Below are 13646 nucleotides of genomic sequence, written 5' to 3'. Positions count from 1 at the left end.
AGTCCTTCACTAGCTCAAGTCAAATACCACGCATTGAACAGAAGTGTCCTGATGAACAAATATGGTTTAATACTGGATTTCTATGAACTGTATGAAATTCCAAAACACCTGAAGGGATTGAAAGGTTCCAGTCACAAAAAATATTAATGGATGGATTTAACGTAAATATTTTAAAATATGTATTTTAAAAAATACTTAGTACTTGTAAGATTCTATCCAAAGGACTTGTTGCTTCACACCCTTTGCTGTGGACATTATTCTGTATTTGCACAATAGCCAAAACATTTCCTAAAAGTAGACTAGCTTCTGATTTTTCCTATGTTTAGCATATTTGTACAAACAGTCACATTGTGGCTTAATCACAGGTATTTCCAGATACGTCCCCAGACGCACATCCATCAACATGCAGCTTTGAGTCTTAAGTACAAAAGTTTCTTTAGCAATATGGTTTCTGTTTTAGCTGGAAGAATATGGCAAGATGAAATGCTGCAATTCATTTTTATTCATTATTCATCATATATAATCTTGTCACCACCTAAGGGAGAAAATACTTACATTTGTGAAAATTACAAGGCAACAGGCCTGTCAGCCAGCACATGTAAGAGAGATCACAGGTGGTGTGGACATAATAGAGAAGGACTAGCTGGGCAGGCTCAGTAACACCGAGTTTTATGCAGATAGGGATTGAGAGCAAGCCCAGTGGAGGACATGCTGACTGACTTTTTCTCGTTTATAGAACGACGAGTACTGCTGAGTCTAGTGTGCGCTGCTTTGTTCTACTTCCATTCCAATCTTGTTGTGATCCAATTGTTTCAAACTGTTGAGTATTATCCATGTATGAAAATGTGTTGATACTCACAGTAAGAAGCACGCTGGTACTTCCCCAAGGAGGCAAAAGGCTGGTACTCTGAAAGCTTTTCAGACTCTGATGAAAGAGACTGAAGACAACACAAACAGGTGGAAAGATACACCAAGATATACCGTGTTCTTGGATTGGAAGAATCAATATCAAAATGACCATACTGCCCAAGGCAAGCTAGAGATTCAGTACAATCCCTATCAAAATACCAATGGCATTTTTCACAAAATTAGAACAAATAATTTTAAAATGTATATGGAAACACAAAGACCCTGACTAACAGAAACAATCTTTAGAAAGAAGAATGAAGCTGGAGAACTCATGCTCCTTGGTTTCAGACAATACTACAAAGCTACAGTAATCAAAGCAGTACAGTACTGGCCCCAAAACAGACACATAGATCAATGGAACAGGATAGAAAATCCAGAATTAAACCCATGTACTTTTGGTCAATTGACCTACAGCAAAGAAGGCAAGAATATACAGTGGAGAAAAGACAGCCTCTTTGATAAGTGGTGCTGGGAAAACTGGACAGCTCCATGTAAAAGAATGAAATTAGAACATTCTCTAACACCATACACAAAAATAAACTCAAAATGGATTGAAGACATACATGTCAGACTGGACACTATAAAACTCTTAGAGGAAAAATCGGCAGAACACTCTTTGACATAAATTGTAGTAATATTTCACTACATCTGCCTCTTTAAGGAAATGAAAGCAAAAATAAACAAATTGGACCTAATTAAACTTACACGCTTTTGCACAGCAAAGCAAACCATAAACAAAACAAAAATGCAGTCTACAGACTGGGAGAAAATATTTGCAAACAATGCAACTGACAAAGGCTTAACTTCAAGAACACACAAAGAGCTCACACTCAAAGTGGGGAGTGCTGACATGTGGTGGGTACAGCCTGCTCATCCTGCAGTGCGCAGCACAGCTCCCCACAACAAAGAAGTGACTATCTGGCCCCAAACAGCCACAGCACAGAGGCTGTGAAACCCTGATCTAGCGTACGTTGCCCTGCAAAGCCTAAAATGGTAATACTGCGTCCTCTCATTTAGGGTTCTGACTGTGATTTAAATTTCATAGACATTACTTGGGAGAATTGAATTCAAAACTGGTTTAGGGAGAGAGGGAGGAAGGTCACAAAGCAGTTCTACTGAGAAAAAAGTCATGGCAGAGATATTGTGAATCTGCAACCAGAAGCTTCCTGACTTGGCAGCTTCCATTAGTGACAGTGATTTCCTGTTCACAGAGGCAGCGTAAGTACTGGATCTGAGAGTCATTTTTGTACACCACGCATGGGGCCTGATCCTGGAAGCCTTTCCGACAACTTTGTACTTGGCCTGGTAATGAGCCCTTGTCTGCCCAAATATTTAGAGCCACGTGATAATCATCAAATAAAGACAGTACCTATAATGTCTCCAAGATAGAAATACATGCATTTCATTTCCCCCCACGTCAACCATGAGTTGGCCAATGTGTAATCATCCAATTGCACAGTATGTGAAAATACTAGTGCGAATGGAGAACATTCTGAAGCAGGAACTACGGAGACAAAAGTAATTCTTTTGAGTTATGGCTTTTTATATGAAAAACTATAGCAAAAATGGACACATCAAAAATAAGATGTAATTGATTCAAAGGCTGTTTCTGATGGCACCCCACCTCCCCTGAGATGAGGGTAAGTTTCATGATCAACTAGAACCTTCCTTTCAAAATGCCGATTTTTAAAAAAAATAATGAACATATGTACAATGTGTATCACAAATACTTGTAGCTTTTCTCAGCGGCTCAAGCACTAACACTTTTTATGTAAAAAGTGTTGTATTAGCTGTAACTACACTTCGCAACAACAGTGCCCACCACTGGTGAGTGGGCCAGGCCTGAAACGCCTCACTGGAGCGCCCTTTCTTAGGAGGGTGGCGTGCTTCTGGACATTTCCTCAAGCAAATCTGAACAAGACAAATAACAATCTTTTCAGAGTGAAAAAATATTTGTGTAATTACACATTATCTTGCTTCCTGAAAAAAGGAAACTGAGGCTCAGAGACATTGAGATAAGCCTTCAGCCACACAACCAGCAGATGAAGTTGTAATTCAAACCTGTCCTCTGACTCAGCCCAGGGCTCCCTCCAGCATCCCTGCCCTCCAACACCCTTCAATGGCTGCTGCTCAGAGCAGAGCGGCACCGTGTCACCTTGGACCTGAGGAGGCCCTTCCCCAGCCAAGGGGTCGGGCTGCCCCCTCTCCAGTTTATGGGAAATTATGCAATCTGCCGCCTTATCTTCATCATTGTGTTACTGCTTAGAATCTGCTTATTTATTTAACACACAGTTACACTGGTGGTGCTGATGGTGACCTCGGCTAGTTACTCAACTTCCAAAAGCCTCAGATGTTTATCTCTAAACTGATGGTAATAATGGTATGAACCTCCTGACCCTGCTGAGGGTCATTATATATATAAATACAAATACATGAATTTTGTGTCTGTGTATATAATTACAAACATGATACATCTATGAAAATATATAGAACGTCTTACAAATAACTATACGTGTATATGTAAACTATGTATATATGTTATATGTATATACACACACATAATGTGCTTGTATAACATCATGCGCTTATATAACACACAGTCAGGCCCGCGGTAAAGACGGCATAGATGTTACCTTTTGTTAGCAAGCAGCACCGAGCTTTGTGGCAACAACTTGCCCTTGGCTGTCTGACATGCCAGTGGGCTAAGGTCTGCACCCGGCATACGCGGGATGTACAAGCTGCAAGGGTGAGCCGCTCACAAGCCTGCGAGTCTGCGTCGGCACTCACTGGCCCACGGCGTCAGCAGCGCCCCAGGCTGTCCCGGGGGGCCGGCGGGGTCTGACTCTGGACTTATCAGTGAGAAGCCATTACTGAAAATAAAACAGGGTGTTGGTACATTAACAGTAAAGTGAGAGATGCAACTGTATTATCAATGCAAGAAATTCTGCATAAACTGTAACAAGATATGTATTTTTAAAACTTATCGTATTCTTAACAGCCAAAAATGAAAAAAGTTGAAAAAGTCATGATTATATTTTTAACATTAGTCAAGCCTTTAAAAATACACACTTTAGGAACTTCTGCTTCAATAAATAATATTGGAAGCATGAATGAGATTTGGAAAACAATAGTTACAAAATTTCACAATAATGGTACTTTTCTCCTGTATTAAACCATTACATTGAGACAGAAAAGCATGTTGAATTTTCTAAGTGCCTAAAACTAGAAAATCAAGCAGGACGAAAGAAGAAAATCATATTCTCTGCTGTCTGGGTTCTAGTATTTCTCCAATTGCGAGTGTCTTTTTGGAGTCAAGTCATCAGGTTTAGCAAGTCAATCTGAGGACACTGAGGACAAATACTGAGGACACCCAGTACAATTTGGATTTTAGACAAACTGAAACCTTTTTAGTATAAATATGTTCCAAATATTGTATGGGCATACTTACATAAAAAAAATTGCTCATTGCTTATTTGAAATTCATACTTAACAAGGCGTCCTGTACTTGATTCCAGCAGCCCTATTTGGTGCATGTGGTTTGGTTTAAAGTAATTCCAGGAGCTGCACATGAACCTTCCCATTTGGGCAGCTCTCTTCTCAGGAGAAAGAACAAAACTCCCTCTACATTGTAGCTCTATTTCCTAAACCCTGGCTCGCAGTTGCGATCAGGGCGTGTCTCCATCCTAGATACCTGGACAGGGAGCCTCACTCTCGGAGGAGAGGGTAAGTTGAGAATAAGACTTACATCCCTTCTGCTCACATTTTGTTGCCTAGAACTCAGATGCATGACCCCACTTACCTGGGAACCACAGTCTATCATGTGGCCCCCAGGAAGAGGAAGCAGCTGGACTCACTGCGTGGCAGTCTCCACCACAGCGCCGAAAACGGCACAGAAAGTGAGAACCGTATCAACAGAAGGTCTGTGCACCACTTACACACATTCAAGAAAAGCAAAAGCACATGAGTGTGAATTCTAACAAAGACTACCCTGTAATCCAGCAGTCCTACTCCTGGGCATATATCTGGATGGAACTCTAATTTAAAAAGACACCTGCACCCCAATGTTCATAGCAGAACTATTTACAACAGCCAAGACATGGAGACAGCCTAAATGTCCATCAACAGATGACTGGATAAAGAAGTTGTGGTGTATTTATACAATGGAATACTATTCAGCCATAAAATAGAATAAAATAATGCCATTTGCAGCAACATGGATGGACCTGGAGATCGTCATTCTAGGGGAAGTAAGCCAGAAAGAGAAAGGAAAACACCATATGATATCACTTATATGTAGAATCTTAAAAAAAAGACAAATGAAGTTATTTACAAAACAGAAACAGACTCACAGACATAGAAAACAAACTTATGGTCACGGGGGGGGGGATGGAGGTGGGAAGCAATAAATTGGGAGTTTGTGATTTGCAGATATTAACTACTATATATAAAATAGATAAACAAGTTTCTACTGTATAGTACAGGGAACTATATGCAACATCTTGTATAATGAAAAAGACTATGAAAGCGAATATATGTATATGTATGACTGAACTATTATGCTGTACATCAGAAATTGACACATTGTAAACTGACTATACACCAATTAAAAAAAGCAACTGTTATAAAAGTTTAAAAGTACATTTAGGAGTGAATTACTATTTCCAAAACCAAATTAACTCAGACACAGATATGTGACCTCCATATAGTTAATTATCAACCTTGCATGTAAGTGTACACAGTGCACCTGCTCTTACTCTATTCACTGATGCCCTGGAGGACTGCTGGTGGAAAATTATGCCAGTTTCCTGATAACCCTCTCATAAATTTGTTTGTGCTACCAGTTGTATTGGAAAGTAATAAAACTGCATATCTTTAGTTTTCCAAATCATATTGAAATTGTTCAGATAACTGCAGTTTTAGTATAAAACTCCTATGCAAGTATGTGAAAAGTGCAAAATAAATATATGGATAAAATATGGATTGAAATAATTGGAGATAGGCAACTAAAAACCAGAAATGATAAAATAGAGAGTAGCAGTATAACGATTCAACAATTTAAAGAACATAAATTAAAGAGTACTTTCTGTAAGAGATGTTTTAGACATGTGTGGAAAGAAAAAAAAAGGGTAGGACTGGAAAGCCAATAAAGAGGATACAACAGCCAGAGGAGAAGACTAATCTTTGGAGAAAAAAAGGGGGGGGTGGAGGTGACACAGAGTTAAAGGAAGACACAATCCAAAACCAGTCTCGAGGTTCTCAAACGCGTAAGCAGAGAGAGAAATGGGAAAGACGACTGCAAAGAGTCTATAGAATCAAGCTGCTGTGTTTTCATTACTTTTAAGTCTGAGGAGGAAATTTAATTTGGATTCAAATGAAGAGCTGGCATACAAAGCCAGATAAGCCTTAAGCAGCAACGGGTGCGAGAAAGGGTGTTTTTACAGATACAAGTGATTAGTTTCCTGTTGCTTATATGATGGAACTTGAACCTTACAAGCACCCTTGCAGTTGGTGGCATTATCTAATAACCTACTATTATTGATTTTCAGAGAAAACATGTTATCGGCAGGAAGACTTTCTGAAAGTCACCAACAAGCATGAAGAGCCCAGAGGCAAAAGATTTGTAAAATCTTTCAAAGACAGCCAGAGGCAAGAGTCAGAGCAGTGGGAGCAGATCACCAAAACATTCATCTGCCTAATAAATGCTCCACAGAACAAAATCTATTCAAAGCACAGCCCGGAAAGCAGCATCACCTTGTGCTGCGGCAGAAGGCAGCTGCGACCTTGCCGGAGCAAGCCACTGCTGCCCCGCTCAGAATGTTCACAAACAAGCAGTCTGCCTGCAGGAAGAGCGAAAAGCACTTTAATAATCAAATCTAGTGACAGCATAAATATTTCACTGTGTCACTCTCGAGGTGCAAGCTGGTTTGTCTCCTAGAATAATTCAGGAAACAAAACATGATTCTGTATAACAGAAAATATATTGGCCTAATACCATTTTAAAAAAAAGACTGTAACTGCTCTCATTGAAAGATACAGATTAGTCAAGTCCTCATTTGAAACTTAATGGTGCCTCCAAATAATGGCTTACTGGTGGGCACCCTGACCCACCTCTAGCTTCGAGGGTGTGAAGTCCCCTTTGGGTGTGCACGTCTCCATGTCTATCCATCTGGGATGACGTTTTATTTTGCACCTGGTGATTCAAAATGCAATCTCTGGAGAGACAAAGTGAAACAAAGCAAATACAAAAAATGTTGAGGGTATTTCTAAGCAATCTTGTTATCTCTACCCAGCTTAATATTAATAGCAAGACAGCATACCCTGCACAGAGAGGTGAGCAGAAAACTGCTCCTTGTTGTCACTTCTTCTCTCTCACGCACACACGCACACACACACACGCACACACTCAAAACTCAACTGTCCTGTCCTGTTATATTTAATTCAGAGCTTGCTCTAGGCTCTGGGAACAGGATGGTTTCTCTTTGGCTCCCAGTCCCTCCTTTTTGACATTTCACTTCCGTATCTTTCACTTGTGGGTCTTGCCCCTTTGGCTGCCAGGCGGCCTCCACCGGACCAGCATTACCTTGTTAATGCTGCTTCTTTTGGAATCTTCCTGCCTTAATCAGACTTCATTGTTCCATTCCTCACTGTAAGTCGAATTATGTTATGCTAAAAAGAAATCTGAACAGCATTTAATAAGCCAATGTTTCATAATCTTGATCAACGCTAACTCCCTGGAAGCAGCTGCATTCGACCTGGAGATTTCTGGAGTAACAAAACCTTAATCTAAAGGGTGGGATGTATGTGACCCGAGGCAATTTTACTTTCCAATGCAAGAGTGGATCGATCTGGTCCAATTTCTCATATAGGACTAAATCTGAGTAGAGGTGTGCTGGTCACCGCCTGACAGCTTTCGAGTTCTGCGGGCACAATCTGGAAATACAGAAATGTGACGCAGGAAATAAATTGTGAGACAACTATTTCACGCCATCATTCTCAGCGTTTTTGGAAACATAGTTATTATTAGACAAGAACTTATATGTGATTTGCCAGATTTCCCCATGTTCCAACTGTTATCCCAGGTACCTTACCCATTATTTCATTTACTTTTCACTACAGCTCTGTAAGACATGTGCACCCTCCTCATTCAGCAGGTAAGAAAACCCCAAATCTGGTGAGATTAGGTATGTGAAAATCTAGTCAACCCCTCAGGTAAAATGATCCTCTGGGGGGAGAAACATCCTATTTTCTAAAATTCTAACTCTCTTCTGAAAGATGAGCAAGCGTGGGGATTGTTTATATGAGCATCAGGGGCTATTTTGTGTCATAAGCAAGAAGAATATTCAATATTGAACAGAAAAAGAAAAGGATTAAGTGATTTTAAACCAGCAGGGCAAACTTCATTCCTTCTGCTGCCAACACAACTTCCCTGATGAACCTTCCCACCCATGTAACCACCTACGTTCACCCTGCTCAGGTGACAGAGATCCTATATGGAAAATATTACTGTATTTAGGAACCTTTTCACTTCTTCTGTAACTGCTTTTAAAACCCCAGTTATATAACCCTGGGCTTAAAATTCTTACCTTCTTTCAGGTGGAATTTTCCTTCCTTATGATGATTTTCAAAAAAAGTAGAATCTAGAGATTTTGAAATCACGTTTTTGCAAGCAGTCCTCGTTCAAGATGCTTATCTCTGTTTTTAAAAGTAAACACGCTGTGAGGGACATGCAGTGCCAACACTGTGAACAGCAGGCGTCCTGCAATTACAAATCTATTTCCTTCATTACTGCTGATGCCTCAAACCTTAAGGACACCAGGGAAGGCAGATAAAACAAAACAGAACAAAAGCAGTCCATTTCCTTCAGTCTTTCCTGCTGAATAATTACTTCCTGTGTTTATCTGATATCTGCTTCCTTAGGCCTATTTCTATATGTTTTGCCCTTATAAATGGCCAATGGAAACACCGAATGGAAAAAGATTTACACCAATTGTTGGAAAATCCTTTCATTTGTCTCATTTTAAAATGAAATTAAAACTAAAAAGACAATAATACCCTTTTACCTTTGGTTTATGATGTCATCTGGGATGGAGAATTCAAATGAAATATGTTTTCAAGTCCACCTAATCACTGAACTAATTTTTTTTTCTTTTGTCTTTGTAAGTAGGGGCACTTGTGTTTATCTGATTGTTTTTCCTTGTTTGCATGCATATGTATTCACGTTCTTACTATTTATTTGGTAAAAGCCTTTATTTTCCTTCCTTTTTTGAATGAATTGATAAAACACCTCCTGACAATGTCTTTTAGAGTTATGAAAAATACCATTTTTAACACATTGGTATGCTCTCTGAGCTCTCTTTAATTCATTCAGAATGATTAATATAAACAGAACAATTACCTCTATAAAGTGTCTTGTTTTAAAAGTGTCCATTCCTCAGAGAAATGGCCCATTGGCTTCCTCCCTGAGTTGCTACTTCGGGAGACAGAGGCGTCTGCATTTATAGTGCCATCTCTTCAGCAAGGGGTTCCTGGCGGTCCCTGACTGGGCTCAGGCCAAAATGCAGGCCTCCCAGGTGTTCTGCAACCACTGCTTCTCAAAGTCATGCATAATAAACGTGTTACGATGACTAATTAAAGAAGCTGAACCTGTGTTTTTAGGGCAGAACCTCTCCCAGTCTGTGACATCGTCACGCGCCTGCCAATTTCCAAGTGCTGTCAGGTGAGAAGCAACCAGAGTCCATTTTCCGCACTCGTCCTTACCCACAGACGGCTTTGTGATGCCTGTCTCTAGCTACTGTTCCTCCTAAGCTAACCTGGGAAACGTGTCACAACATGGTAGCTCTCCAAGGACAAAACGGGATGCTTTGCAGAACCTCAGGAACCTCAGGCAGTGGCTGAATGACCCAGGCAGGAAGAGGAGAGGCAGGGAGGGGAGGGCCCTGGGCATCTTCCCACGTGGCTGAGCGCTTCCTCAGCGCTTGCGGGATGAGGGGTCCGGGGGCAATAAAGGTGTGCTTCTGAAGCTGGCAGCATTGGGGCAGCATGGTAGGGAAGGCTACTGGTCGTTTCTGTACTGTATATGCTGTGTGCTACGTATGTATATGCTGTACACTATGTATGTGTGTACTATGTACTACCTATGTGTGTACTGTGCACTCTGTGTGGGCATACTGTGTACTACATATGTATTACTGTGCTGTATGTGTATACGCTGTGTGCTACACATGTATGCACTGTGTGCTATACATGTGCATACTGTACACTGTGTGTGTCTGCTGTGTACTATGTATGCACATATCGTGTGCTACATGTGTGTGTGCCATATACGACACATGTATGTACTGTGTGCTGCATGTGTATATGCTGTGTGCTACCTATGTATCTATTGTGTACTATATATGTGTATACTGTGTACTATATTGTATACTCAAGGAAAAAAATTTTCTGGCAGTTACATAATGTTTGTGCAAATCAGAATTTTCAAGCTAACTAGTGGTCAACAAAATTGAGGGTTGCTATCAGTAAAGAATTTTATTCTTTAGCCATGATATTAAGGGAGAAGACAAACTATGAGTAACGTTGCGTCCCATTAATTGCATAGCAATGTGATCAGTAGGAATCACGGTTTCTAACTTGCGCATGCGCCACCTCCTCAGTGTGTCATCACCATTAAAACAGTCCCTAAAGTGTAATCAGGGATGGAGGCATAATCAATAAGGAGAAATTCTGGAAATCCTGGAATTCTTCTTGTTGGGAAGGAAACACTAATTTCATTACGAATGAAGTCAGTCTTCTCAGGTTCAATCACACATAACAGCTTTCCTTTCCACTAAGGAATGGGAATTATGATCAATTTCAAAGCTTAATTTTATTGGTAAACTTGTGGAATATTTCCTAGTAAAGATCTTTTTCCTTGATCTTTCTTGAGGGAGAATTAGCTTCTCTGCAGATGTTGAGTTAATTTAAACTCAAAGTATTATTTTTCTTATAATTTTATTAAGATGCTTGTTCTTTTTTTTTTTTTAACGAAGGTCCTGGGGATTGAACCCTGGATCTAGTGCATGCTAAGCATGAGTTCTACCACTGAGCTACACCCCCCACCTCCCAAAATGCTCTTACAATATGTTTTTAACTGAATATCTTGAAATCAAAGTCAAACAGTAATATTTATTATATTAGTATTTGAAAAATATTAATATTTGGACAATTGATATTTTATGTTGTTAAGTAAACAGCAAATTCCTACTTTTTTGGCATAGGCAATTTTCTACTTTTCAAAAGGCTATGGAAAGTGGTTCATTTGATCATTTTAATTCAATCTCTTTATTTTAAAAATTGCCATCACTTATTAAGTTCCCATTGACATTACAGCCAAGTGCTTTGCATGGTTTATTTCACAAACTTTGAAATTCTCTTTGAGAGTGGGTACCCATTTTATCCTTATTTAACAAATGAAGAAATTTATCATCTGGACTATGTTTACTAAACATAGTTTACTGGTAAACAATGGAGGTATGAGTAAGACTTGGGTGGTTTGACTCCTGGGTCTGCCCGCTTAAACACTGAGATCTGTGTGTCTTGTACACAGAATGCCCTGCCCTGGCATCAGCGCCGTAAGCAAGTGTCAGGTCTTCAGAAATCTACACCTCATTCATGAAATGATTTTGTCTTGGGGTCAACACAGAACCAGAATACACAAATTCACCTACATGATATATCACACAATTTCTCTGTAGTGGATCCGCTACACGACAAATAGTGTTAACTGTGAGCTATAGAGCCAGACCCTCCGTCCCTCCCCCTCCCTCTTTCTTCTTTCTTTTTTCAATTTTCCTTCCTTTCTTCCTTTTTCTTTCTTTCTTTCTCACTTTCTTTCTCTTTCTTTCTTTTTCTTTCTTCCATTTCTTCATTTATTTTTTTCTCTCTTTCAACATATATTCATTGAGCACCATCTAGCAACAGTGCATAATCCTGGGATAGAATTGAAGTTGAAAACATTACTTTAAAAAATTACATTTAACCTGAAGGAAGGCATTGTCTGTTACTGGAGTACAGAACCATGGAAAATAAGGGGGAAAGTACTTTCGTGCTATGAGAGATTACTGCAGAACATACACGAGAGGTGCCCAAGGTGGGCGCATCATCTCAGCCCCACGAGGGAGTGGCGTGTGAGCCATCAGGAGGAAGCACCACATCAGACCTGAAAGATGAAGCGGTGTCCCTCTACAGACGACAGACGAAGAGCATTCTGCCCAGAGGTAGGGAACCGGACGTCACTCCAGGACAGCTGGCTTGGTGGGGCGGACAGAAAGGGGGAGAGAGTCCGAGAGAGGCCGAGGTGTCAAGTTACAAATGGGCCTGTTTTTATCAGAAGTGTAGGCTTTGTCCTTTTGGCAAAGGGAAATAGTAAAAAGATTTTAGATAAAGCACTAGGATTAGATTTTCTTTTTAGAACACACACTACGGCCGAAATGAGTCAGGACTGGAGGGAGAAGGAACAGGTAAGAGATTCTCATGATGGTGAAGTTAGAGGGGACAGGGGCTGTAAGGCTGCACCAAATAGGGCAGAGAAAAACACTGAACTTTTCATGGGCTGGAGTGTACAGTAATGGGCAGGAAGTCCACCACTGTGTCACAACAGCCACTGGGCCCTGTACCTGGTCCTTCTGACTTAGTGAGGCAAGTACACTGGAGGCTGACTTGGTTCCTGGAAAAGAGGACTCTGTGCGCTCAAGTTGCATGTTTCTAATAAACATTTACTACGTGTGTACTCTGACTTGCACCAAAGGTGCAAAAGATAATTAGACGTGGTTCAGGTCTCAGGTCGTAAGAAATATGCTCAGTCAGGCTTTGGTTTAATCTGTGTGAGCCTCAGTGCAGGGGACATAAGGCAGCAACTGCTGTGCCTGCAGACATGGCACCGTGGGAAACGGGGAGAGCGGGGAGGCTAGGGGAGGACAGGGCCCGTGGAACAGCAGCCTCGGTGCCACACAGGACGTAGCGGCAGCAGGGTCAGAGGGCAGCAGCCACAGGAGGGCGCAGCCAGGGGCAACACGAGGGAGAAGGGCCCTGCGCCTGAGTGTCCCTGCAGCGGGGTCCGGAGGTCCCTCTGCAGGAATCACGAGAGACGAGCAGGTGCCGCACATCAGTGCCGACGAGCCAGCTGGACCACTCTCTGACTTTCCTGCGGCTTTGAGTGGAATATTCTGGAAGGAATGTAGTCACTTTTTTTTTTTTAACTTTGAAACAAACACACAAATGAAAACCTCCACACAAATATCCAACCTAAATAAACTTTGAGACTAATACCGGAGAAAAAATAAAAATAAAATAAAAGCTTTTGTAAATACTGTGCAGCCTGGCTCTAAAGTTTCCGTATTTTTTTATGTAAAACTATGTGAAAAATGATTCTCGGAGGGAGGGAAGAGCATAACAAAGCCACAAGCCACAAAAGATGAATTTTTAGAAACAAATGTAAGCTCGATATAAATAAAAAAGACTATTATGGACAAGATTTCTGATTCTTAAATATATAATGATGAGTAACATGTATTACTTTATAAATATTCTCTCTTTTAGTTCTATAAATACTCTCATTTGCTCAATAAACTCATTAAATAATATGATGGCTATTTAGGGACACATGGAATCGTCAAGACATCAGGATTTTTTGCAATTTTAGTGTAAGCAGACATCTGTGGGACTGTAGTGTGTGCCACAGAAACACATTTACAAATGAG

The 13646-nt window shown here is 40.6% G+C and overlaps 1 long non-coding RNA gene across 1 annotated transcript in view; it reads left to right on the top strand.

The window, feature by feature from the left end:
- LOC140691449 (uncharacterized) overlaps window positions 1–7886 on the top strand; it is a 30942-nt gene extending 23056 nt beyond the window's left edge. The window contains exon 2 of the long non-coding RNA XR_012067073.1: window positions 6456–7886. This is a non-coding gene — a long non-coding RNA (uncharacterized lncRNA). The remainder of the gene's footprint in view (window positions 1–6455) is intronic.
- The last annotated feature ends 5760 nt before the right edge of the window (window positions 7887–13646 follow it).

Source organism: Vicugna pacos, chromosome 35, assembly GCF_048564905.1.
Source record: "Vicugna pacos chromosome 35, VicPac4, whole genome shotgun sequence".
Classification (NCBI taxonomy): Eukaryota; Metazoa; Chordata; class Mammalia; order Artiodactyla; family Camelidae; genus Vicugna; species Vicugna pacos.
Note: the sequence above shows the minus strand (reverse complement) of the source record. Positions and strands in the feature narration are given on the sequence as shown.